Source organism: Cupressus sempervirens, chromosome 7 (genome assembly GCF_028749045.1).
Source record: "Cupressus sempervirens isolate cs-2001-9-10 chromosome 7, ASM2874904v1, whole genome shotgun sequence".
NCBI classification, from domain to species: Eukaryota; Viridiplantae; Streptophyta; class Pinopsida; order Cupressales; family Cupressaceae; genus Cupressus; species Cupressus sempervirens.
The window spans coordinates 372,883,725-372,910,008 of NC_143124.1; positions in this window are offsets into that span (position 1 = coordinate 372,883,725).

The window sequence follows — 26,284 nt, forward strand, 5'->3', positions numbered from 1 at the left end:
TGGGTGTATAGAAAAAAACTAGATGAGAATGGTGAAGTAACAAGGAATAATGCAAAATTATTCTACAAAGAATATGCACAACAAGAGGAAATTTACTACGGAGAGACATTTGACCTAGTGGAAATATTCGAAGGAGTAAGAACTTTCCTTTCTTACCCTACTCATAAAGGATTTAAAGTTTATCAAATGGATGTGAAGTCAACATTTTTGAATGGTATACTAGAAGAGGAGATTTATATTAAACAACTTGAAGGATTTGTTTATCCAACAATAAGAACATGGTATGTAGACTGCATAAAGTTTTGTATTGTTTAAAGCAAGCTCCCAAAGCATGGTATGAAAGAATGCATAATTATCTTGTGAAGATTGATTTTTAAAAGACTGATGATAATACCAATTTATACCTATAGAAAGGAGGTAAAGGGATTATACTAGCTGAAATATTTGTTGATGATATGATATTTGGAAGACAATATGCATTATCCAAGACATTTACAAATGAAATGATGAAAGAGTTTGAGATATCTATGTTTGGAGAAATAAAGTTCTTTTCTACATTACAAGTATATCAGATGAACCATGGTATTTACATAACTTAGTCCAAGTATGTGAAGGAAATTTTGAAGAATTTTTGGTATGGAAGATTCAAAATTAGTTAGTACTCCTATGGTGACATGACACAAACTATCTAAGACTAATGATTCTATTGAGGTAAATCAAACATTATACAAGTCTATGATTGGAAAATTGGAGTATGTAGTTCATGGAAAACCTAATATAGCACTAGTTGTTGGTATTGTTGCAAGATTATCCACAAATCCTAAGGAGAATCACTTGATGGTTGTTAAAAGAATTATGAGATAATTTAAAGGAACATAAGTGTATGGTCTATACTATAAGAAGAATGAAAATTTTGATTTGAGAGCCTATACAGATATTGATTGGGTTGGAAACATTGATGTCAGAAAAAGCACAAGTGGTGGAGAACTTTTCTTAGGAAAGAGATTAGTCTCATGGACTAGTAAGAAAAATAATTATATTTCACAATCTACTCCTAAAGCTAAATATATGGTTGCTATAGTGAATTGTACAAATGTGGTGTGGAACAAATAGTTACACAAAGGAATGAAGGAAGAAATTATTGAACCTATTTTAATCTACTATGATAATACACATGATACCAACATATCTAAGAACCCTATGATGCATACATATACAAAGGACATTGAAATGATGCATCATTACTTGAGAGAGTTGGATCAAGACAAAGAAGTGAGAATGGAATATGTGAATACAAAGGAACAAATAGTTAATATATTCACAAAGGCTTTACCTAAGGATGAACATGAATATATAAGAGGTAAGCTAGGAGTGATACCCTTATCCAAAGATACTTAAGGAGCAACAGTAGTGCCCTACATCAAATGAGTTGAATGTCATATTTTACAAATTGATGTAGTAGATCTTACTTTAGGAACCGCCTTAAGTAAAGGAGCTTAAACAAAAGATTTTACAGTCACATCCAAGGTGATAGAGGGACAACCTAAATTGTTGATATGTACATGATAAGATGATAAATCTTTGGCATTGTGTCAAAAAGGGAGAAATATAAAGAAGTGATAATGATATTGAGTGTTTGAAAAGTGTTATCAAAGAGGGAGAATATATACATATAGTGATTGTTGTCAGAAAGGGAAAATATTATCAAAAAACAGAGAGATTAGAAAGAGGGAGAAGAAAAGTGAAAGAGTACGAAGAAAAAGAGAGACTGTAGCCTATACATAAGAGTTTATTTTTTGTATTTTTGTTGGTATTGGTTTTTCATCAATGCCATAGAGGGAGATTGTCAAGAAAGAAGATTTTTGCAGTATAGAAATGAAGGAGATTGATGAAACCTATCATGGAACAATAATTATTTTTTCACTAATGTCAAACCTACTACTTTCTATAGAGACAATTGCTAATTTTATTTGAAAGCTATCATTTGAATGATTGATGAAGAGGATTTGAAAAGAAATGATAACAAGAGCACCTAGAGAAAGGTTGAGTTAAATGGTTTGTAAAAGAAGCAATAAGACCAAGTAAGACATTGATGATAAAGTGTATTATTTATCTACTTAATGTTGCAATGGAAGGATACTTAAGAAAAGACAAGAATAAGACTAAGTAAATAAATGTTTTTGTCAAGCCTAACCAAACAAATAATAGAAGCTGAGAAAATTCAGTTTAGGCCAAGTAGAAAATGGTTATGACTAAGTAAAGAAGAAAATCAATAATGACCAAGTAAAATATAGTATGTGTCGAGTATCAGTGAATGACAATAATGACCAAGAGAAAACTTAGTTCATGTTGAGTAACCTACTATTTTCGAGCATCATAAGATTGTGTTTTCCAAGTAAACAACATGTTATTGTCAAGTGACCGTAAAATGAGTCTAATCAAAGATTCAATGAATTTGAGCTGATATAGTTGATTTCTTGAATTTTGTGAAGTGTGTTGAAGATAATCTTGATGAGTTGGTGGCATAGAATTTGATGAGGATTGTAGGAGAAATTTTTAGAGGGACTAAATGGAAAAGAGGGTAGATTCAATAAATTTGACTGAACCCTAAGATGGATGATTAGGATAAAATGACAAAAGATAGGAATTCTCTATATAAGGGGATAACAAGCCAAAAGTAATAAAGGTCAAGAGTGTTAACCAAAGAAAGACAAGGAATTAGGAGGTGTTGCTTGATATGGTGGGAAAAGGAATGGATATGCAATTGGCATACTAAGCTAGAAGGCTTAAGTAGTTGGAGGCTTGAAGGGTGAACAAGATATTAGAGATGTGAATGTCAAGAAGAATGGAGGACTAAATCTCAGATCTATAACCTAAAAGTGAGTTGTTTTATTATCCAATCAAGTCTTGATGTTACTTTCTAAAAATTGTATTAGTTTTGAAAAATCCTTTAGATTAAGGTTGACCTAATAGTCATGAGTAAATTTGTTAACCAGGTGACATTTTAATGGAATTTTTTTAAGTCCTCTAACAAGGCTCACTCCTAATAGGGTGATTGAAATCCTTTAACAAGGTCACATTTAATAGTATGTATTTTAACATTTAATAGGGTTGGCTCCATAGAGGGCTCATGTCAGAAGAGTGAAAATTGGTAGCATGTTATTGGTGGTTTTTCCAAATTGGGTTTCCAAATTAAATCCTTCTATCAAATTATTTGAATTATTTTGTGATGTTTCATGTGTACAATTTTGCAAAGTTATTTTGACTTATGATAGTAATATGAATAAGTTAGACATATTGGATGATCTAATGAATGTATGTATAGATATATGCTAAGTACTAAAGAGTTTTATTTCTACATTTGGACAATGAATAACTAATTCAACCCCCCACCTCCCAATCCCCCTAGTCATTCTAAATATTCCAACACTCCATGAATCAAGTACAAGCTCAATTTTTAAATCTACAACAATAAAACATATAAGGTTGATTTATAAAATAATTACACCCTATAGATATTCCAAACTAGATCAATTGTAGTGGATGACTAGTGCCTTATCTATTGGGTTGTTATCTCACATGAATTTGACATTCAATTATTAGATCTATCTGAGCACTTTATGATAAGAATATCAATATTCAATCCTAGATACCATTCTTATCAAAATATTCATTTAAAACCAAAGAATTCTTCCAATTCACATCAAGCATTAACATGACCCATTTAGATTATGAGAAAAAGACAGACTAAAATATAACTCAAAGTGAATTAAAACTAATATTTAGCAAACCTTTCTATCAAACCTTAGAGAATTAATTGGTAACAAAAGAAGAGACAAGAACTAAAAATGTATTGTCATCTTTCTACATCTTTGTATTAATTTATTTGAAAAATATACAATTCAATGATAAATACTATCAAAGAAAAACTCAATTAGCTCACCAACTACTAACTCTTACTTTCTATTCTATCTTTTGCAAAACATATATACAATCATATGGAGTGACTAAAAATGAACTAGAATCATTGAGAAAATGATTCTCGGACCCATATCTAGCCTTGGGAACTCATTTATATAGCATAAGTTTCAACAAGATTCAGGCCTAGAGGAAAAGGACAAATGTCCTTAAAGAAAAACCAAAAGGAATACAAATGAGACAAGAATTTCATTGTCATCATAGCATGAGAAAACTGAAAACATTCGTGGCATTTTTGCTTGGTAATCAAATAGGTTTTTCTCTCAAGTTCTTTGTGGTGGGGCAAGGGCCTCTTCTATTTTGTCTATTTCTTTCTCCTCTAGAATCTTTAATGATTTTTCGTTGACCTCTTAATCTCCTTAAAAAAATGGGGCCACCTTTAAACAATTAGCATGATCCTTAGGCTTGATGAGCTCTAGTTTGCATCTAGAAATTTGAAGATTGTCTTGACTTAACACCATCCTCATCTTAGATGGAAAATATCTATCAAAAGAGACAAAACTAGCATCTATGACTTCCCAAGTCATATCTCCACTCTAGAGTTGGACTGGTAGATTCTCTCCATCCCTTTCTCATTCTAGTTTCATGTCTTTTGAGAAGATAGAATCACCCTTAAAAATACACTGGGTAGAAAGAAAATGGAAACCTTTTATCAACCCTAATTTCCATAAGGAATGATCCAAATTGATTAAGCATAAGAAAGTGATCAATGTGGAAATGAATCATGGGATGGAGAATAGGGAGAAAAGAGGATCAATGGTCTTTCTATTTGGGGGAGTATGTGCCTAAATCCTAGAATATATAAAAGACAAATAATAACCTTGAATCTAGAAAATGCTAATTTTTTATGTTTGTTTACAGTTTTAGGAAATTCTATAATTTGTTCCAAACCAGAAATGTGGAGACAAAGAAAACCCATAAATCTTTTGTCTATTTTAAGGGAGGTCAACCTTGACCCTAATGGAGAGGAAAAATCTTACCCTAGGGCACAATTGTACCCCAAAAAGTCAACCTTGACCTAAATTACTCTGACAAAATTTATGTTCACAAATCTCACAAGTTTGACAAAAAATGGAGTATTAAATCCCAATTAACCTTAAACCCTAGAAATGGACCTTAATTAAATATAATTTAAGTTTCTACCATTTTGAAACCCAAAACAAGAGGCCTAGAAGAAGGGAAAGAAATTTTCCCAAGCTCAAGATCCCTAAACTTCTAGAAATTGAAAAATGAACTTGGGGTCAGGGACAAGGTCAACCCAGCCCTATGTTTGAGTTGAGGTCAGCCTTGACCTAGAGGTAGAAGTCATTAGTTTCACATAGAAGTTTGAGAGAGAGAGAGAGAGAGAGAGAGAGAGAGAGAGAGTGTAAGAACATGGGGAAAATAACTAGATCAATGTAAAAACCCATTCCAGATGCTTGACATGATCCCAGACCACTTACTGAAAGGGCTAAATGCACTTAACATGGAAGTGCTTCCATTTTAAGATGATACATTAAGCCGCCACTTTAGAAAGAGTATGGACTTGATGAAAACTAATGATAAAGTAGATCATAATGAAAAGATAATCTTAATAAAATAAAAGGGAAAAATAAATCCTCAAGACCCAAGGGACTCAAGTATTTTTCAACTCAAAGATCATAATAAGAGGGACATCTGTAGAAAAAGATAAAATAAAAAGAGTGTGATTATCTCGTCCAATAAGAAACTATGTCCCATTGAGAACCACACAAACAAACTATGCAACTTAAAAGATGGAATTTAATAGCTTAGTGAATGTGGCTACTCAATAGTCAACCCATCAAGGATTTTCTCTCAATAATATTCTATTCTATAAGAGTAAAACCAAAAAGAAAAAGATCTCCAATCTTAAGTACACCTTCGACCTTAAGGGATCAAAAATATATTTGAAACTGGACAGGTCAAGAGATCCTAAAATATAAATCCATGCTTTAAAGATTAGTCACTAATCAAAAAGGGGAGAAAATGTATCTTGAAAAATAATATTTATATATCAAAAAAAATTTGTGTGCAATAAGTGAGTAGAGTGTATGTCCCCACATTAAAGTCATTGCTAACACTTTAACAAGAGCAATGGATTTTATGAAAACATAAAAAACTCCACTAATTATGTTTCCACTATGAAATTCCCCTAGACAAAGACAAATAAGTGAAAAGACCACATAAACATACAAAGAACACAGGAGGGATCTACCTACTATGGGGTTAGTATGATCATAAGATAATATATATATGATATTGTTTGAAATGAATTGACATCTTACCAAAAGAAAGTAGAACTACAATCACAAAGGAGTAAAAATCACATAAGAGATGCGAAGAAGAATCTTTTCAGACCATAACCTAGAGACCAAAAAGAATTAGTGCTACCAAGTCCCAAATCCAAGAAGATTACTCAAGGAAACATGTATAAAAAATAGCAAATGTACAACATAACATGAAACAACATGTGGAATAATAGAGATATATATAGAGGAAATATTACAAAAAAATTTGAATCTTTTATCACCTTGCACCAATAGAGCAACAAAGGTTGTATAAAAGAATCTAAAAACATTTAACAAATATATCATAAGAAAAGCACAATAAAAAAGGAAAACACATAAAAAATGCTACCATGAAAGTCAACCCAATCAAGCATGTCACATACTCTCCTAATCTTGTTTTATATCATTTAGGGAGGGTGGGTAACTCACAAGAAGGACTATATCCAACATAGTAGGAATGATAGCTAGTTCCAATCAAAGATCCTCTTGAGAATCATAATGTTCAATACTAGGTGTAAGTATCAATTGTGAGGAAAACATATTAGGTAGATCAACATTAATGTCAATAGTTTCATATTCATCATTAACATCATTAGTATCATGAAGAGTATCTTCATCATCTAGATTAATCAAAAGAGAATCTAAGATACGAATAGAACCATTAGAACCAAGCAACTTAACATCATTAGTAGTAATAACTTCTTCTAACATATCATGCATAGTTGTATCCAAAGAATGTAATTATTTTTCAATAGAAAATTGCAATCTTTGGCATGAGCACGATGCTTCTTACAACGTTCGTTAGTAGATCAATTACATTTTTCCTTTCTTGAAATGTGTTGAGAACTAGGAGGAAAAATTACTAAATCCTTCATAGGTTCTATAGGAAGATTAATAGGATTAACAAAAGACTAACAAGCACTAGGAGGTACTTAATTAACAGATGTAGAAGCCATAGATAAAGGAGGCATCGAAGGTGTAGGTAAAAGACCATAGTTAATATCCATAGGACATAAATTTATCTCAAGAATCTTATGCTTCTTATAGACTTGATATGAACAAAAAAGATGATCAGGTTGAGCAAGACATGAATTAGCTAATGTAGGCCAAAAGAAGTCAGTGATACCATAATCCATTGGCATAGATGTATGATATAAACTATGTTTAACCATCTTTACTTCATCATAATAAAAAAAATTAAGACACTTATGGATAAATGAAGCAATAACATGTATAGAATTTAACCATGGTAAACTAAGCCTAACTTGAAACTAATCAGAAGTAGGAACAAAAACAAAGGTGGTATTCACAATCTTTCCCCAAAGTTCAACTGGCAAATCAATAGAACCAAATGATGGATAAAGAAAACCATTACAAGTTTGAATCCATACATCCAACTTATCATAAAAATCACATTGCAAAATTTTCATAAAAATATTTTCTTCCATAATAACATTGACTAAGGAGGTAGGATCAACAAGACAACCATGAGTAGGCATGTTAACAATCTTAGCATAAATATAAGGGGACCATTAGGAGCTTTGATAGTCTAAGAATCATCAAAGCTAATCAAAAGTTCTCGAGGTCTTTTTTTCTTAGGTTTTTTTTGAGGTTTAGGTTGAGGCTTCAATTTAGGCTTAGGTTTTAGTTGAAGTGGAGATGAAACTTGAGATTGAAGTCGAGGTTGGGACTGAGGTGGAGATACCGAATTGAACTACATGCTCCACTTGATTAGCAACACAATTAAGATCGTCCATCTTTGAATCATACAAAATATCAGTAGAAGATGGCTAAGAAATAGTATTAGCATCATGTGTAGGTAAAGGATTCATATTAATTTGCAAATTTTGATTAGGAGGAGAAACAGATTTATTCCCACTACAATAAAAAAATTCAATTAATAAAGCATTAGAATCAATTAAGTCCTAAACCTTATATTTTAAACAATAACATTTCTCAGAATCATGACCATTCTGGCAATGACATTGACAAAAATATTTTGGATCAAAAGATTTAGTTGACATTGTGCTAGGTAAAAGAGGTCGAATAGGAGATAAAGTAATCATGTTAGCAATTAACAACCTATTCATAATAGAATATTTAGATTCAGAGAAGAGTAAATGTATGATTCAATCAACAAGTAGTGGGTACAGAAGTGGCATTGTGAGATGCAACAACAACTTTATCAACAACTGCATTTTTTATTTTATTTATCTTGATATAGTTGTTGAATTTTTAAACTTTATTTGGATTAGGAGCATCATCACTTTTATCAACAGAAATAGGAGCCATTAGAGTGGCGCTCTCAAGTTGACTAACATGTAACTGATAATGATGAAGTGATGCACAAAGTTGTTGAAAAGAAGTAAATTCAATAAGCAGTTTCTTATCTCTAATACCCTTTTGAAATTTTTAAATAGACATACATTGAATATAAATATCAAGAATGGGATAGGAAATCTAAGCACGCAAATGTTTTTCCTTAGATTTTTTTTACAATGCATCAAATCAGTAAAAGACACTTGCGAGTAAATGTTGTTTTGAAATTGTTGAATAAAAGCATTAGCAAGTTGAGGAAATGAATGAATGGAATAAGGATTCAAAGAACAAAACCATTGTAAGGCCTTGTCATGAGAAGTTTGAGCAAAAACTTTGCAAAAACCCTATCATCACAAGAATAATCACTACAATGGATTTTAAATGTTATAACATGGCAAATAGGGTCTTCCTTACCATTATAATTCTCAAGATGAGGCATATCTATTTGCTAAGGTATGGGAGTACAAATAATATCTTAAGACAAGGGACTTCACATGTTACATGTAGGAATACTAAACTTGTATTGAGTCAAGGATGCAAGTTGTTTCTATAAAGATGAAATTTTTTGAGCCAAACTGATAATTGTTGAAACATTAGAAGAAATAGGAGAACTAGCAATATTTGAAATACTAGGTGTAGTGTATGAAGCTATAGGAATAGAAGACATAGCTAAGGGAACACAAGGAACTACAGTTGGCATAGGAGAAGAATATGTAGGAGAAGGTTGTGATGTAGGAAAGGACACAGGATGAACACTTATAGGGATAGAGGGAACTGTCATAGTCACCAAAGAAGGAGTATAAGTAGGAACACTAGTGAAAGCAATAGAAGAAGGTTCTACACTAGTGAGAGGAGGAATCATCCTAAATCTTGAACCTCTTGAGCTAAAGGTTTAACATTGGAATGCACAAGGTGAGTAATATCACTCAAGAGATTAACACCATGGTCACTATCATGAAGAACTTTCTTAAGTGCCTCTATAACTTGAATAGAATCTTGATTATGGTTTACTTGAAGAAGCCAATTACCCATTTTATCAAGTTCATTTGAAACTTATTGGCCTTGTTTAGGAGGAACTCTTAAAAAATAATCCTAATCATGAGATGAATGAGAAGATTTTTTCTCCATACGAGAATTAGAATTAGGAAGAATCAAAGTCTCATCTAGAATCATAAGGAAAGGAGAAGTAGACTCAAGCTAAAAGGTAACCATAAGTCTATGACTACATCTAACCCTAAGATTAGAAGTAGGACTAGAAGTAATAAAGCTCATAAACCAATGTAATGCAAATAAAATAAACTAAGAAAACACAAAACAACAATATTTTTGTATTCTGAAAGAGATTTTACATTTTTTTTATGAATAGTAAAATTCAAGAGCATAAACTAAATCTAATCTTAATGCAAGAAAATATCTAATAAATATGAACTGAAATATAACACCACAACACAATAGGGCATCTAATTCCACAAAATATAGAGGGTAAGCATGTTGGGTTCACCAAAATGAATAGAAAAAAAATGGAAACTTCTTCTCAACCCTAACTTCCAAAAAGAATGATCCAAATTGATTAAGCAAAAGAAAGCCATCAATGCAAAATTGAATCATGGGGTCGGGAATAGGGAGAAAAGAGCATCAACAATATCTCTATTTGGGGGAGTATGTGACTAAATCCTGGAATAGATAAAAGACAAATCCTAACCTTGAATATGAAAAATGTTAATTTTTGATGTCTATGTACAGTTTTGGGGAATTCTACAAACTGTTCTAGACTGGAAATGTTGAGAGGGAGAAAACTCAAAAATATTTTGTCTTTTTGAAGGGAGGTTGACCGTGATGCTGATGGCGGGGCATAATATTACCCACAGGCACAATTGTACCCCAAATTGCCGACCTTGACCTACACTACTCCAACAAAACTTATGCTCGTAGATCTCCCAAGTTTGATGAAAAGGGTGTCCACAACTATTCCCCCATTTGTTGTTCCACACCTATATCTAGAAGAAAAATGGTTTATTTGTTTGGATGGGAGGTTTGCCTTAGTCAAACCCTAGTTTGCAATAAATTGTGAAAATTAATTGAAATTGTAATATGCATAAACAAAGTAAATGGAACTATTCACCTTGCTTATGTTGAGATCCTTGTGGAGGATTCGAATCCTTGAATCCATAAGTACAAATGCTTCAAATGAATGTAGAAATTTATGTAGGATGTCTCAAACCAATGGCATTAGATCTTCAATTACACCAATCTTGAATGTATCTTTGCATAGGAAAAGGCTTGGAGGAATATGGATGGAGAAATCTTCAACGAGAGGGCTCCATAGAGATTGAATCCTTCAATGACTAACAATAGATCTCCTTGATGAAGTGTAAGCTTGAACAATTGAATTCTTGAATGCTTAATGAATAGTAGATAGTTCATAGTTGCTCTCATAAAAGGTAGATGTTTGCATAATAGATAGATGTAAAAATGAGGCAAGAAGGCTTCCTTATATAGAGATCTAGGGCACAAACTCCTAGAGAAAGCCAACATGGGAGTATTACATCCCAATTAACCTTAACCCCTAGAAATGGACCTATAAATTAAACGCAATTTAAGATTCTACCATTCTAAAACCTGAAATAGCCAACCTAGAAGCTAGAAAAGTAACATTTTGAACTCTGAGATCCCAAAACTTTCAGAAATTGAAAATTGAAGTTGGGGCCAGGGATGAGGTTGACCCTATTGTAGGTTAAGGATAAGGTTGTCCTTGACCTAGGTCAAGGTCAAGGTTGACCTTGAACCAGAAGATCATCCTTGACCCATAGGTCAAAGTCCTTAGTTTCACAAAGCAATTTGTTAGAGAGAGAGAGAGAGAGAGAGAGAGAGAGAGAGAGAGAGAGAAGCGAAATAGGGGGATAACGGCTAGGTCAATGCAATGACCCATTCAAAGAAGTTGGTGCCTAAATTTTGCAAGATAAAAGGGGTAGAGGATATTTACTTTTTTTCTATCCTAATTTCTCCTATAAATGTGTGTTTATTTTAAGTTTCTTTTGATTATCTCACAATTATATGTTGAATTTTCTTAAAAGGTTTTTTTAGTGGGTCAGATATTTCACTTCATCCATTAATATTTGGGCTATTTATGTTCTTCTAGATCAGCAGCTTATCTTTCATAGTTTATGTCAAGTTCTTAGTTAGAGTTGGACTTAATTAATTCTTAAAACATTTTTTTCAAATGTATCATGTGTCTAATGTAATATTTTTTGGGCCATTTATGTTCTTCTAGATCAGCAGCTTATCTTTCATAGTTTATGTCAAGTTCTTAGTTAGAGTTGGACTTAATTAATTCTTAAAACATTTTTTTCAAATGTCATGTGTCTAATGTAATATTTTTTGTGTATGGATATCTAGGTTGTACTATGTTGTAAGATTGATCTCATCCCTTTCGTTTCTTCTGGATGGTATCAATCCATCAAGGGATACCAAAAAAATTGAGCTTTAATGGGTTCACTTTAAGAACTCACTTCCAATTACAGTTTGCACCCCTTTAGGGTAGCCGAGAAGCCTATCTATCTCTCTATTTCCTTTAACTATAATCCTCATGGGCAGAGGTTCACCCCCCATATCCTTTCCAGCTCCCCTTGCACTTTAATGCACTCTCGCTCCCGGCTACCATGAGGGGACTTTCATGCCCATCTCATTTATTGAGATTCATGAATACTGTGGGATTTAAGGAGGTAATTAGTAAAAGGTTACTTTAACTGATCAGGACAGAGCTTTCTAGACCTCCGTGGCTTTGTCCTAGGATTAGAAAATTAAAATAGAGGCAATTAATTCCCTCTACTCAAGGATTTCTAGGAAATGCATTAATGTTAATGCTGATTAACGCCCGTAGCTCCATTTTAATGATTATGCAGTTCTTATATCTTCTGAGATCATGCTTCTCTTGCTTCCTGCTTTCGATTAATCACTCTCCTATCCCTTTCCTTCATCACTCCCTCTATTGGCTATGAATATTTGCTATAAATATGTTTCTCCTTTCTTGGGGAGTGATCATAACTCTCACATGATTATAGCTTCTGTGTTGCAAGGAGCTTAAGGTATTTTATTTCTTGTGTCTCTACTTGAGGCATCATTATTTTTTAATTATCTCATGTCCTGGGATCAAAAGCTAGCCCGGTTGGCTTATGGTAAATTCACTAAGATTCTTGGCTCTATTGGTTCATGATTGATGGGAAATCCTTCCCATAAGCGCAATGGCAGTCAATAGCCTCCCATTGGAGTAGGCTTTTTAGACATTGCCTTAACCTCCTAATTTACTTGTAATTCTGGTACTAGAGCCAACACCTCTCCGGTACGGTGCTCAATTATGGATACTAGGGATGCTCGCATTTTCTCCAGCACAAGAGCTTTATGGTACTTTGCTCGATCTTATTCAAGTCAGCATCTTGAGCATTCACTCCTTTGGTTTCTCTTATCTAAACTCAGGTTTCTAGTCAAGTGCTCGGAGAAGGTTTGTGGGTCTGCCTTTATCAGTTTGAATTTGCAGACTCACATATCTTCGACCCAATTCGGCATGCAAACCTCTATCCCAAAAGTGGTTATTTTTATTGAGACTCAAGGTTGACCTGGCAATTTCCAGCTTTATATGATTTCTTGGTTTATCATTATGGAGCTCTATGATAGTATCATAAATAAATTTCATTTCTCGTATTATGATTTGACTAAGTATCTCATTAACTCTAAGGAGGGTGGAACCTTTTAACCTTTCTCCTCCATTTTTATTTTTTTGTGCTTGGGTGCTTTGTTTATCGTGATTGCAAGGTCTTAGCAAGATGTTGTCACGTTTACAATTGTGAAGCATTATATCAAGAACACACTCTTACATTTTCAACTTATTTATTTGATTACTTTCTTGATGTGAGGATTGGTCTACCAACCCTAAGCCATCATTATGAGGCATTGTAAATGGTGGTATGCCACCGCTTCAATCTATTTCATCTTTCTAAAAAAAGGCTATGCCCTTTAAAACATGTATTGTCCAAGGTTCTTCTTTATCCTCTCTTTTTATATAGCACTTCGGTCTTAGGCTACACTATAGGTTTTCTTCCCCATTTTCCCACCCAGTGACCACACTTTGAATAGGGTAAACATTGTAAATATTTTATAACATTAATAAAATTTTCCAATTGCCTTTTACCAATAAAAAAATGACAACAATATAGCTAATTATCCTATTACCAAATCATGTTCCAACCTGAACCAAATCATCACCAACATTATACCAATGAACTCCATCATCTAATCAACATCATTGATTATTTATGCTAACAAGTAGAAAATCTTTTCGAATGAAATATCAACATGAATTATTCAAACCCTACATGTAATAACAATTGGATAGAAATAACAAACAAAGCCAAAAATGCAACTCCAAATTCAAACTTTAGAAACAAGTCTCTTATCCTTGCATCCAAAAAAGTTTATTCAACCTGATAGATGTAAGGAAAAAAAATCTAAAACTCTCATGTCTAGAAAAACCTATTATGTTTTCTAAAGACATAACTCAACCTTCAAAAAGCAAAGATAATGATTTAATAATTCAATTCTTAAGTTAAGTCACTTGACTTCTTAACTTAAAATCAATTAACAATTCTTATTTAATTGTTGTGCATTTAAAAAGTATAGCTATAACTTAATTTAGAATTAATATTTTTAGCACAATATTATGGAATAATTATAATGAAATTATAATTAACAAATTTAGTAAAATATAATATAGAATTTGATTTTAAAAAGAAATTCATATTATTTGAGCAACTTGATTTGATTTTTTTAATTTAAATCTTTTAATTCTATAATTAGAAATTAATCTTAATAAATTTATTACACCAAGTAAACATACAATAGAACTCACATGACTAAATCACGTAAAAATTACTCAAAAAGACTACCACTCTCAATGTTAGGTTCCTAAATTTACAACACGTAGATGAATTTGGATAGGTAGTCGGTTATATAATTGTTCATATTTTAGGAAAATGATGGCTTAGGATAGGATTTTAGTTTGTATATTATCTCCCATATGAAGAAGAGTTTGTCCAAACCATGACCTGGAGACCAAAATGAATTAGTGCTACCAAGTTGTAGATCCAAGTAGATTACACAAGGAAACATGTACCAAAAATAGCACAAGTACAACATAACATGAAACAACATGTAGAAGAATAGAGATACATGTATAGAAGAAATAATACAAAAAATTCAATTATTTTGTCACCTTGCACAAACAGAGCAAAATGAGCATATAAAATAATCTACCAACATTTAGCAAATACATCACAGGAGAAGCATAGTACAATAGATAAACACACAAAAAATACTACCATGAAGCTCAATCCAATCAAGCATGTCACCTACTCTCCCCATCTCATTGTATATCATTTAGGGAAGGTGGGTAACTCGCAAGAGGGACTACATCCAACTTAGTAGGAATGATAGCCAGTTCCAAACAAGGATCCTCTTGAGAATCACAATGTTCAATACTAGGTGTAAGTATCAATTGTGAGGAAATCATATTAGGTAAATCAACATCAATGTCAATAGTTTCATATTCATCATTAACATTATCAGTATCATCAAGAGTACCTTCATTGTCTAGATTAATCAAAATAGGATATAAGATATGTTCATAGAATCATTAGAATCATGCAATTTAACATCATTAGTAGTAATAACTTCTTTTAACACATCATGCATAGTTGTATCAAAAGAAGGTAAATATTTTTTAATAGAAAAATTATGAGCTTTAGCTTGAGCACGACGCTTCTTATGACGTTCATTAGTAGATCAATTGTGTTTTTCCTTACTTGAAATGTGTTGAGAACTAGGAGGAAAATTTACTAAATCCTTCACAAGTTCTATAGGAAGATTAATAGGAATAATAGAAAACTAACAAGAGCTAGGATGAACTTGATTAACAAATGTAGAAGCCATAGATAAAGGAGGTATAGAAGGTGTAGATAAAAGACCACGATTAAGATCCATAGGAGGTAAACTTAACTCAGGTATCTTACACTACTTATAGACTTGATATGAATGAAAAAGATGATCAACTAGAGCAAACCATGAATTAGGTAATGAAGGCCAAAAGAAGTCAATTGTAGTGCAATCCATGGGCTTAGAAGTATTATATAAACTATGATTAACTATCTTTACTTCATCATCATAAAAAAACTTAAGACACTTATGAATAGGTGAAGCAACAACATGCATGGAATTTAATTATGGTAAACCAAGCTTAACTTGAAACCGATCACAAGTAGGAATAACAACAAAGTTGGTGTTCACAATCTTTCCACAAAGTTCAATTGGTAAATCAATAGAACCAAATTATGGATAAAGAAAACCATTACAAGTTTGAATCCATACATCTGATTTATCATAAAAATCATATTGCAAACTTTTTATAAAAGGATTTTCTTTTGTAATAAAATTGACTAAGGAAGTAGGATCAACAAGACAATGATAAGTAGGTATCTTAGAAATATTAGCATAGATCTAAAGGGCTCCATTAGGAGCTTTAATAGTCTCACAATCATCAAAGATAATCAAAAGTTCCTGAGGTCATTTTTTCTTAGGTTGTTGTCAAGGTTTAGGTTGAGGCTTCAATTTAGGCTTAGGTTTTAGTTGAGGTGGAGCTAAAACCTCAAATTGAAGCTAAGGTTGAGACTAAGGTGGGGACAGATATTGAACTACATGATCCACTTTATTAACAACATGATTAAGATCATCCATCTTCAAATCATACACAATATCCATAGAGGATGGTTGAGCAATAGTATTAGTATCATGTGTAGGTAAAGGATTTGTATTACTTTGAGAATTTTAATTAGGAGGAGAAACAAACTCATTCCCACTACCATCAAAATTATCAACCTAGATAAAGCATTAGAATAAATTAAGTCTTGAATCTTATATTTTAAACAATAACATTTCTTAGTATCATGACCATTTTGGTAATGATATTGATAAAAACCTTTTAGATCAAAAGATTTAGCTGCCATTGTAGTAGGTAAAAGAGGTCAAATTGGAGGAAATTAATCATATTAGCAGTTCACAACCTATTCATAGTATAATGTAAAGATTCAGAGGAAGGAGTAAATGTATGATTCAATCAAAAAGCAGTTGATGTAGAAGTGACATTGTGAGATGCAATGATAACTTGATCGACAACTACATTTTCTAGTTTGTTTATCTTGACATAGTTGTTGAATTTTTGAACTTTATTTGGATAAGGAGAAGCATCACTTTTATAAATAGTAATAGGAGCCACTGTAGTGGTGCTCTCAAATTTACTCACTTGTAATTGATAATGATGAAGTGCTGCACAAAGTTGTTGAAAAGAAGTAAATTCAATAAGCAAAATCTTATCTATAATATCCTTTTGCAAATTTGAAATAAACATACATTGAATATCAATATCAAGAACAAGATAGGAAATATGAGCATGCAAATGCTCAAATCTACCAATAAATTCAACCAAATTTTCCATAGAATTTTGTTTACAATGCATCAAATCAGTCAAAGACACTTGTGGGCCAATGTTGTTTTGAAATTATTGAATAAAAGCATTAGCATGTTGAGGAAATGAATAAATAGAATAAGGATTTAAAGAACAAAACCATTGTAATGCCTTTTCACAAAAAGTTTGAGCAAACAATTTCCCTAAAATACTGTGATCATGAGCATAATCACTACAAAGGATTTGAAATGTCTTAACATGATGAACAAGGTCTCCCTTACCATTATAATTCTCAAGATGATGCATAATAGTTTTTTGAGGAGGAGTATGAATGATATCCTAAGACAAGGGACTTCCAACGTCACATGTAGGAATACTAAACTATTTTTGACTCAAGGATGCAAGTTGTTGTTGCAAAGAAGACATATTTTGATCCAAACTGATATTTGTTGAATAATTAGAAGAAATAGAACTAGCGACATCAAAAACACTAGGTAAAGTGTATGAAGCTATAGGAATAGAAGACACAACTAGAGGAATGCTAGGAACTATAGTGGGCATAGGAATATAATAAGGAAAAGGAACATTATGATAAGACAATTGTGATGTAGGAAGGGACACACGAGGAACACTCATAGGGATAGAGGGAACCATTGTAGTCACCAAAGAAAGAGTACAAGTAGGAAATCTAGGGAAAGGAATAGAAGAAGGGTCTACACTAGTGAGAGGAGGAGTCAACCCTAAATCTTGAGCTTCTTGAGCTAAAGGTTTAACATGGTAATGCACAAGATGAGTAATACCATGCAAGAGATTAATACCTTAGTCACTATCACAAAGAACATTCTTAAGAGCCTCTATAGCTTGAATAGAATCTTGATTATGGTTTTCTTGAAGAATTGAATTACCCATTTTATCAAGTTCATTTGAAATTTTTCCAACTTGTTTTGGAAGAACTCTTAAAGAATCATCCTCATCTTGAGATGAGTGGGAAAAAAATTTCTCCATAAGAGGATTAGAATTAGGAAGAATCCAAGTCTCATTCTGAATCCTAAGGAAAGAAGAAGAAGACTCTTGGGCTCAATGATGCCCATAAGTCTACAAATGAATCAAAGCTTAAGATTAGAAGTAAGAATAGAAGTAATAAAGCTCATACAAAAATTTTGTGCAAATGAACTAAACTAAGAAATCATTAAGCAAAAATATATTTTGTATTTTGGAAAAGATTTTCCAATTATTTTTTTTGAATTTTAAAATGCAAGAGCATAAACTAAATCTAATCTAAGTAATGCAAGAAAAGATCTAACAAATATGAAATGAAATATATCACCATGAAACACAACATATAATTCCACAAAACATAGGGGCTAAGCATGCCAAGTTCATGAAAATGAATAGAAAGAAAATGGAAACATCTTCTCAACCCTAATTTCCAAAAGGAATGATCCAAATTGATTAAGCACAAGAAAGTGATCAATGTAGAAATGAATCATGGGATGGATAATAGGGAGAAACGAGGATTAATCATCTTTCTATTTGGGGGAGTATGTGCCTAAATCCTTGAATAGATAAAAGATAGATACTAACCTTGAATCTAGAAAATGTTGATTTCTGATGTCTACGTACAATTTTGTGGAATTGTATAATCTATTACAAATTGGAAATGTTGAGACAGAGAAACCCAAAAATATTTTCTCTTTTCAAAGGGAGATCAATCTTAACCCTAATGGCGAGGCATAATCTACCCCAGTGCATAATTCTACACTAAAAGTTGATCTTAACCTACACTGCTCCAACAAAATTTCTATTCATGGATCTCAGAAGTTCAACAAAAATAGTATTCAAAATCTTCTCTCCAATTTGTCATTCCACACTTGTATCTATAAGAAAAATAGTTTGTTTGTTTGTATGGGGGGTTTCCCTCAGTCAAACCCCAGTTTGGAAATAACCTTGAAATGTAACAAATTGTAATATGCATAAAAAAAAAAAATGGAACTATTTACCTTTCTTATGTTGAGATCCTTGTGGAGGATATGAATCCTTGAATCTACAAGTACAGATACTCCAAATGAATGTAGAAATGTACATAGGATGTCTCAAATTAATGGCATTAGATCTTGAATGTATCTTTGCATAGGGAAATTCTTGGAGGAATATGGATGGATAAATCCTCAATGAGATGACTCCATAGAGATTGAATCCTTCAATGACTAACAATGGATCTCCTTGATGAATTGGATGGTTGAAAACTTCAATTCTTGAATGCTTGATGAATAGTAGATACTCTGTAGTTTCCATCATAAAAGCTAGATGTTTACATAATAGATAGATGTCAAAATGAGGTAAGAAGGCTTCCTTATATAGAGATCTAGGGCACAAATTCCTAGAGAAGGCCACCATGGGAGTATTAAGTCCCAATTAACCTTAACCCCTAGAAATGGACCTTAATTAAATGTAATTTAAGAGTCTACTATTCCAAAACCAAAACAACTAACCCAAAAGTGGGAAAAGAAATTTTTTGGACCCGAGATCCCAAAACTTCTAGAAATTGAAAAATGAACCTAGGGTCAATGACAAGGTCGACTCTGCCCTAGGTTAGAGTTGAGGTTTTCCTTGACCTAGGTCAGGGTCGAGGTCAACCTTGACCTAGAAGGTCTTCCTTGACCTAGAGGTCAAAGTCCTTAGTTTTACAAAGTATTTTTTTAGAAATAGGGTGGAAATAGAGAGAGAGAGAGAGAGAGAGAGAGAGAGAGAGAGAGAGAGAGAGAGAGAGAGAGCGAGAGAGAGAGAGAGAGAGAGAGAGAGAGAGAGAAGCAGAATAAAGGGAAACAACTAGATCCTTGCAAAGACCCATTCAAGGTTCTTGACATGACCCCAAACCACTTACTCTAAGGGCTAAACTCTCTTAACATGGAAGTGCTTCCATTTTAAGATGATACAGACATACATCAAAAGTGAATATCAACCAAAAGGTTTATCAACATTACCCTTTCTTATGTCAATTAGCCCGTTGTGTATTTTCAACTAAAGGGGAAGAAAAAATTAAAATAGAGCTCATTCCATATTGTAGAATTTGAGCCATCATAAAAACTAATAGCCCTAGGATGTGTTCTCATTCATCCATGCCAAAAAACTTGGAAAGAGAAATATAGAGAGCATGTGCCCTAGTGTTGAAATATTTCTTCAATAGGGGCTCTAGGGTTCATGATGTTACTAAAGCTTAACAGCCTACCTTAAAAAAATGCTCTTGTAGAGGTCCACCTCAAAGGTATATCCTTTGTGCATTGTCTACAAGTTATTGAAGTCAACCTTCTCATCTAGAGGCGTGTTAGGGTTTAACAAAAAAGCTTCTCTGATCACCTAAACTATCACCCTGAATAAACTCTCCCTAGCATGGTTCTTTATGACCTGCAACACAACCCATCATATTTTTCACCAACATTGTAATAATATCATAATCCATGAAAACACATGGTAGAACAATATTCCCAATATCAAATTGCCAAATATTGTTGAGTGGTGTATAATGGTTTCTTTCTAAAACCCATTTTTTGAACAACTCCAAACCACCCATTGATGTCCCTGCATCTCTTAGCCAATTTCCTTTATGATAGAAACCCTTGTCAATCTTTAGTCTAGGAATTTTTGTGACCAATTACTTTCCTTTCACACTTTCATTTGTAGAAGCTAGAATTTGTTTGAAAAAATCATCATGCACATTCCTGTGGTGATAGTCCTTTTTTCTAGAGAAATCCCTTCATGGAGGCATTTTCTCAATTTAGAAAATTCAAATAGAAAAAAATTTCACAAAAACATCTAGAAACTCACTTGCAAACCTTTGACCATAGAAAGAAATACCTCATTCAAAATAATTTGCAATACAAAAACTAAGAAATCTAGGCTTTGTTTACTCTACTTCAATCTATTTTGCATTATACCAAATCAAAGAATGAACTACAAATTTTATACTGAATTCAATCACATTGGGGTGCCTTGATTCACCATTAATTTTCCAATGGTCAAGTTGTGCATGCAATGCAAGAAATTTCAAAACTAGTCATTGATCTAGAGAAAATCTAGCTGTTGTGATTCAAACTCGACACTAAATCATCTCTTTTATTGGTGGGATACAAGTCATCTTATCACTTTCTCACTTTGGTTAGTCATCTTGCATATTTCTTTTTGTGAGCATGCGACCACCGTAGACCTTCATCTCAATTTGTGGCTGAGAAAAGTGCTCATTCTTCATATTTGTTCAATGTAATGGTCCCACCATCTACGTGTCAAAAACTTGCATTGTTGCACTTTTTGAATAACATGTAGTTTGAATTTGTGATAGTGTGATGATCATTGATCTTGTTCCTAATCAATGGTTAAAATTTTTCATACTACAACATTCTTATAGGGACCGATTAGGACATGTAGTGATCCCTCACATGCTCACATTTCTTAAACATTGAACACTTACATTTTTTAAGAATGTGATAGCCTTTGATCATCAATTTCATCAAAGATCAAGAGTTTGCCAAGAAAAAAAGCTTAGTATGTGTTAAGAATCAATAATGGCCTAATAGCTATCATATGATGACAAAGTATTCTAAGAGTCTTTTGTTGAGAATAAATTGAAGAATACTATCAAAGAGGGAGATTATTGAGAATATTTCAATCATTATTTTGTTATTGATGTCAAACCTACCTTTTGCTAGTTAAACAACTACTTATATGATTTAAGTACTATCACTTATTTGATTGATGAAGAGGATTTGACCAAAAGGTGTAACAATAGCACCTAGAGGAAAGGTTGAGTTATGATTATGTCAAGGAGTATAGGAATCAGTTAAGATAGTGATAACATAATGTATTGATAATCTACTTAAGGTTGCAAAGGCTAGTTAAACTAAGAAAGTTTAGAAGAACAAGTTGAAAAAATTTTGTTTGCCAAGCTTGACCAAGTGGATAATGGGTGGCAAGCAAAGTTAGTGTAAGCCAAGTAGAAACTTAGTCAGAGCTGAGTAAAAGTCTATTCTAGTGTATGTTGAGCAAAATAGTGGATGCCAAGCAAAGTTTAGTAGATATTGAGCACTAGTAAACTTTAGTTCAAGCTGAGTGATTTAACAAAGGATACTGAGCAATGCAGTATGTGCTGAGTATCAAAAACTAGATAATTTTGAGTAGCTACATTATTTGAAAGATCGTGAATTTGATGGATTTGAGCTAACAAGTTTGTTTTCTATGTAAAGCGGGTGGAAGATAAAGTTGATGAGCTGGTGGCATAGAATTCAAGGTAAACCATTTTTATGATAATTCAAAGAGGATTCAAAGAGAAGTTTCTAGAAGAGATATGAAATATAGGGTAGATTCATTATATCCTACCTAATCTATCCTAATCATAAATTGGACAATGGAGAATGAGTGGAAAAATATCTTAATTTCCTATTTATAGAAATGGCTAGTCAAAAGAAAAGGTTGTCATGTGCAAGAACCTAAGAAAGAAAAGGAGTCAAGGGTTTTGCTTCAACAAGTGACATAAGAGAAGATTTTACATTACCATGTTAAGCAAGAAGGATTAAGGGTATGAATGCTTGAAGGGTGAACAAGCTATCAGAGCTTAAATGTGTGAATGCCAAGCAAAATGGACGAATGAAACAAAGATATGTAATCTAAAAATGGAGTTGTAAGTTGTTATTAGACCAAGCCTTAATTTTACTCTCTAATAATTGTATCAGTCTAGGGTAAATCCTTTACGTTAAGGTTGACCTAATAGTCATCCATAAATCTTTTAACCAAGTGACATTCCAAGTGAATGTTCTAAAGTCCTCTAACAAGGCTCACTCCTAATAGGGTGATTGAAATCCTTTAATAGGGTCACATTTAACAGTGTGTATTGTAACCTTTAACAAGGTTGGCCTTTCACAGGGCATCACTTCAAAAGAGTGAAAAAGAATAGCATGGTACTGGTGGTTTTTCCCAAATTAGGTTTCCACATAAATCATTGTGTCAAGTGTGTTGATGAATCTGTTATGTTTCATGTTTTCATTTCTGCAAGTTGATTTAACAATAACTTACAATTTTTTAAGTGATTGCATAATCTTATGGATGCGTGCATGAAGATAAATGTTTTATGGGTTCACTAAGCTAAGAAAAGTTTTATTTATACATCTGGACCTTGGATAATGGATTCACCGCCTTTTTAATTTATTCTAAAGTATTCCAACAATTGGTATCAGAGTCATCTGCTTAAGAGGACTAGTTTGAAGGTACTGGAAGCACAAAGATCAAGATGTCAAAAAGAGATGTACCCAAACTTAATAGAGATAACTTTCCTGCATGGAAATTTTGGATGAAGCTACACCTTAGAGGATTTGGAGGTCATGCACAATCTACCATTACTACTGACCATGTTGAACCTTTTGGAGCCCCAACTATTGAGGATATGAAAAAGATGAAATAACATAACTAGGTAATGCTGGAGATTGCCTCTACCCTAAGCTATGCCAAATTTGATGATACCAAAGGTCTTGACAGTGCAAAGAAAATGTGGGATGCCCTAACCACCATCTATGGAGGAGACACTAATATTCTAATAGCCAAAGTTGAAAGACTTAGAGGTAAGTTTGATGATGTGAGAACGGAAGAAGATGAAAATATTGCTCAATATGTTGAAAGGATAAAAGAAGTTGTTAATGCAATAAGAGGATCCAATGGTAAAATAGATGATGATACTATACTAAGAAAAATTTTAAGGATATTATTTCTTATATATGCTATTAGGGTTTCTGAAATTTAAGAACTAAGATGTATACTAGGGAATAATCTATCACTTGAAGGTCTCGTAGGTAGACTCACTGCTTTTGAGCTATCTAATTTTGATAATTACAAACCTTAAAATATTAAATTTTCTTTCAAACCTAAAGTGTCATTGAAGGAAGCTAATTAGAAGAAGAAGAAGAAAAAGATAAAGTATGTGTCCAATGACAATGATACAAATGAGGAGGTTGTAGATCAGCTTGAAGCACTATTGGCAAGAAGATTCCACAAAGGTAGAGGCAAGTTCAAAGGTAAATTTCCTATCATTTGTTTCAATTGCAATGAGGTTGGTCATATTGCTGCTAGATGTTTAGAAAAGAAAAACTACAGAGGTGGTGACAAGTACCAAAGTAGGAAAGATGAACACATCGAGGACTACAAAGACAAAGGAAAAATGTCATGCTACATTGCTGAAGAGGAAACAAAAGATGAATGTAATGAACATGATGATGAAGTGGTGTATATTGCAATGAAGGAAAAATCTAATGAAGATTAGGCAAGTGCACTTGTGACTTGTGTGGACAAGAATGAGAGATGGATCATTAATAGTGGGTGTTCACATCACATGACTTGAGATAGAAGTAAACTCATTCTCGTGAATTGTTATAATGGAAACATTGTAAGATTTACTAATGATGCACCATGTTTGATAAAAGGAAAAGGTTCTATCAAACTCACAAATAAGATTCCATGTGACAATGCTTACTATGTTGAAGGACTTAACTATAATGTCTTGAGTGTGTCACAACTAAATATTTCAAGATGTAAGGTTGAGCTTGAAAACAAGATTGCTAGGATATATGATACTAATGGGAAATTGATTGGTAAGGGTGATCAAACTAGGAGTAATCTATTATATCTTGATATAGAGGATGTTAGATGTCTAGTTATAAAATTTGATGATGTATGGTTGTGGCACAAAGGTTATGTCATGTCAATTTTGATAACTTGGTTAGTATCAGTAACATGAGAAAAGTTAGAGTTTTTCCTAAGTTGAAGAAGCCTAATAATACAATGTGTAGACAATGTAAGTTAGACAAAATGACAAAGTCAAATTTTAAGAGTAAAACTTATACTACTAAAGATATACTAGAGATTGTTTATACTGACTTGTGTAGAACAATTGAGTTGCAAAGCTACAAAGGAGATAAGTACATTATTTTGTTTGTTGATGACTATTCTATAATGATGACAATTATGTTTCTAAAATAGCAATTTGATGCTTTCCAAATGTTTAAGTGGTACTTAGCAAGAGTTCAAAAGAAAATAGGTAAAATTCTAAAGTGTTTGAGATCTGATAGAGGAGGAGAATTTACATCAAATGAGTTTGAGATGTTCTATAATGATACATGAATCAAAAGATAGACATCTGCCCCTACAATGCCTCCAAAAAATGAAATTGCTAAAAGAAGGAATAGATCTATAATGGACTAGGCTAGAACACTCACGATGGAGAAAAATATTTCTTTGAAATACTAGAGAGAAGCTGTAAGTATAACTATATATACTTTTAATTGTGTACATGTCAAGAAAGGTGCTCATTCAACACCTTTTGAACTATGGTATGAAAAACCCACCCAATGTAAATTACTTTAAGGTATTTGGAAGCAAATGTTACATTCTTAAAGACTTCAAGAATGGTATGCTAGATGAAAAAAGTGAAGAAGATATATTCGTAGAATATTCCACAAGAAGTAAAGCTTATAAGTGTTTAAAAATACTAACACTAACAAAGTTATGGAAAGTGTAAATGTAAATTTTGATGAATATATAGAAGTACATGAGGTTGAACCTATGAAAGAACTAGAAGACTAAAAATCATTTGTATACTCTTGTAAAGGTATGCCTACTAAAGAAGATGCTACAAATCAAGTTACAAACCAACAATAAGTTTCAGTGACTTCCGAGTCACATACTATGAATGTTGAGTTGCATTCAAGAACTAAGTTACATTTAGATATTGAGTTATAGAATGAAGTTGAAGCATGTTCTAATTTTGAGATTAGTGTACATGAAAGAGATGCTAAGATTTCTAACAAAAAAAATGACTCTACAATTCAAAGACAAAATGAAGAAACTAGAGCTGAACCAAGATTGTCCAAATATGTCAAGAGACATCATCCTACTACAAAAATTATTGGGGATAAAGATGCTAGACCAATGACAAGAAATAGATTGAGAAATGATACATGCTTACTCATCATAAAGGAACCTAAATCAATGAGAGATGTGTTAGAAGATGTAGACTAGAGTAAAGCCATGGAAGAAGAGATTGAACAAATTGAGAGAAACAAAACATGGAGTCTAGTTCCTAGACTAGAAGACAAAAATGTGATTGGCACCAAGTGGGTATTTAGTAACAAGCTAGATGAAAATGGTGAAGTCA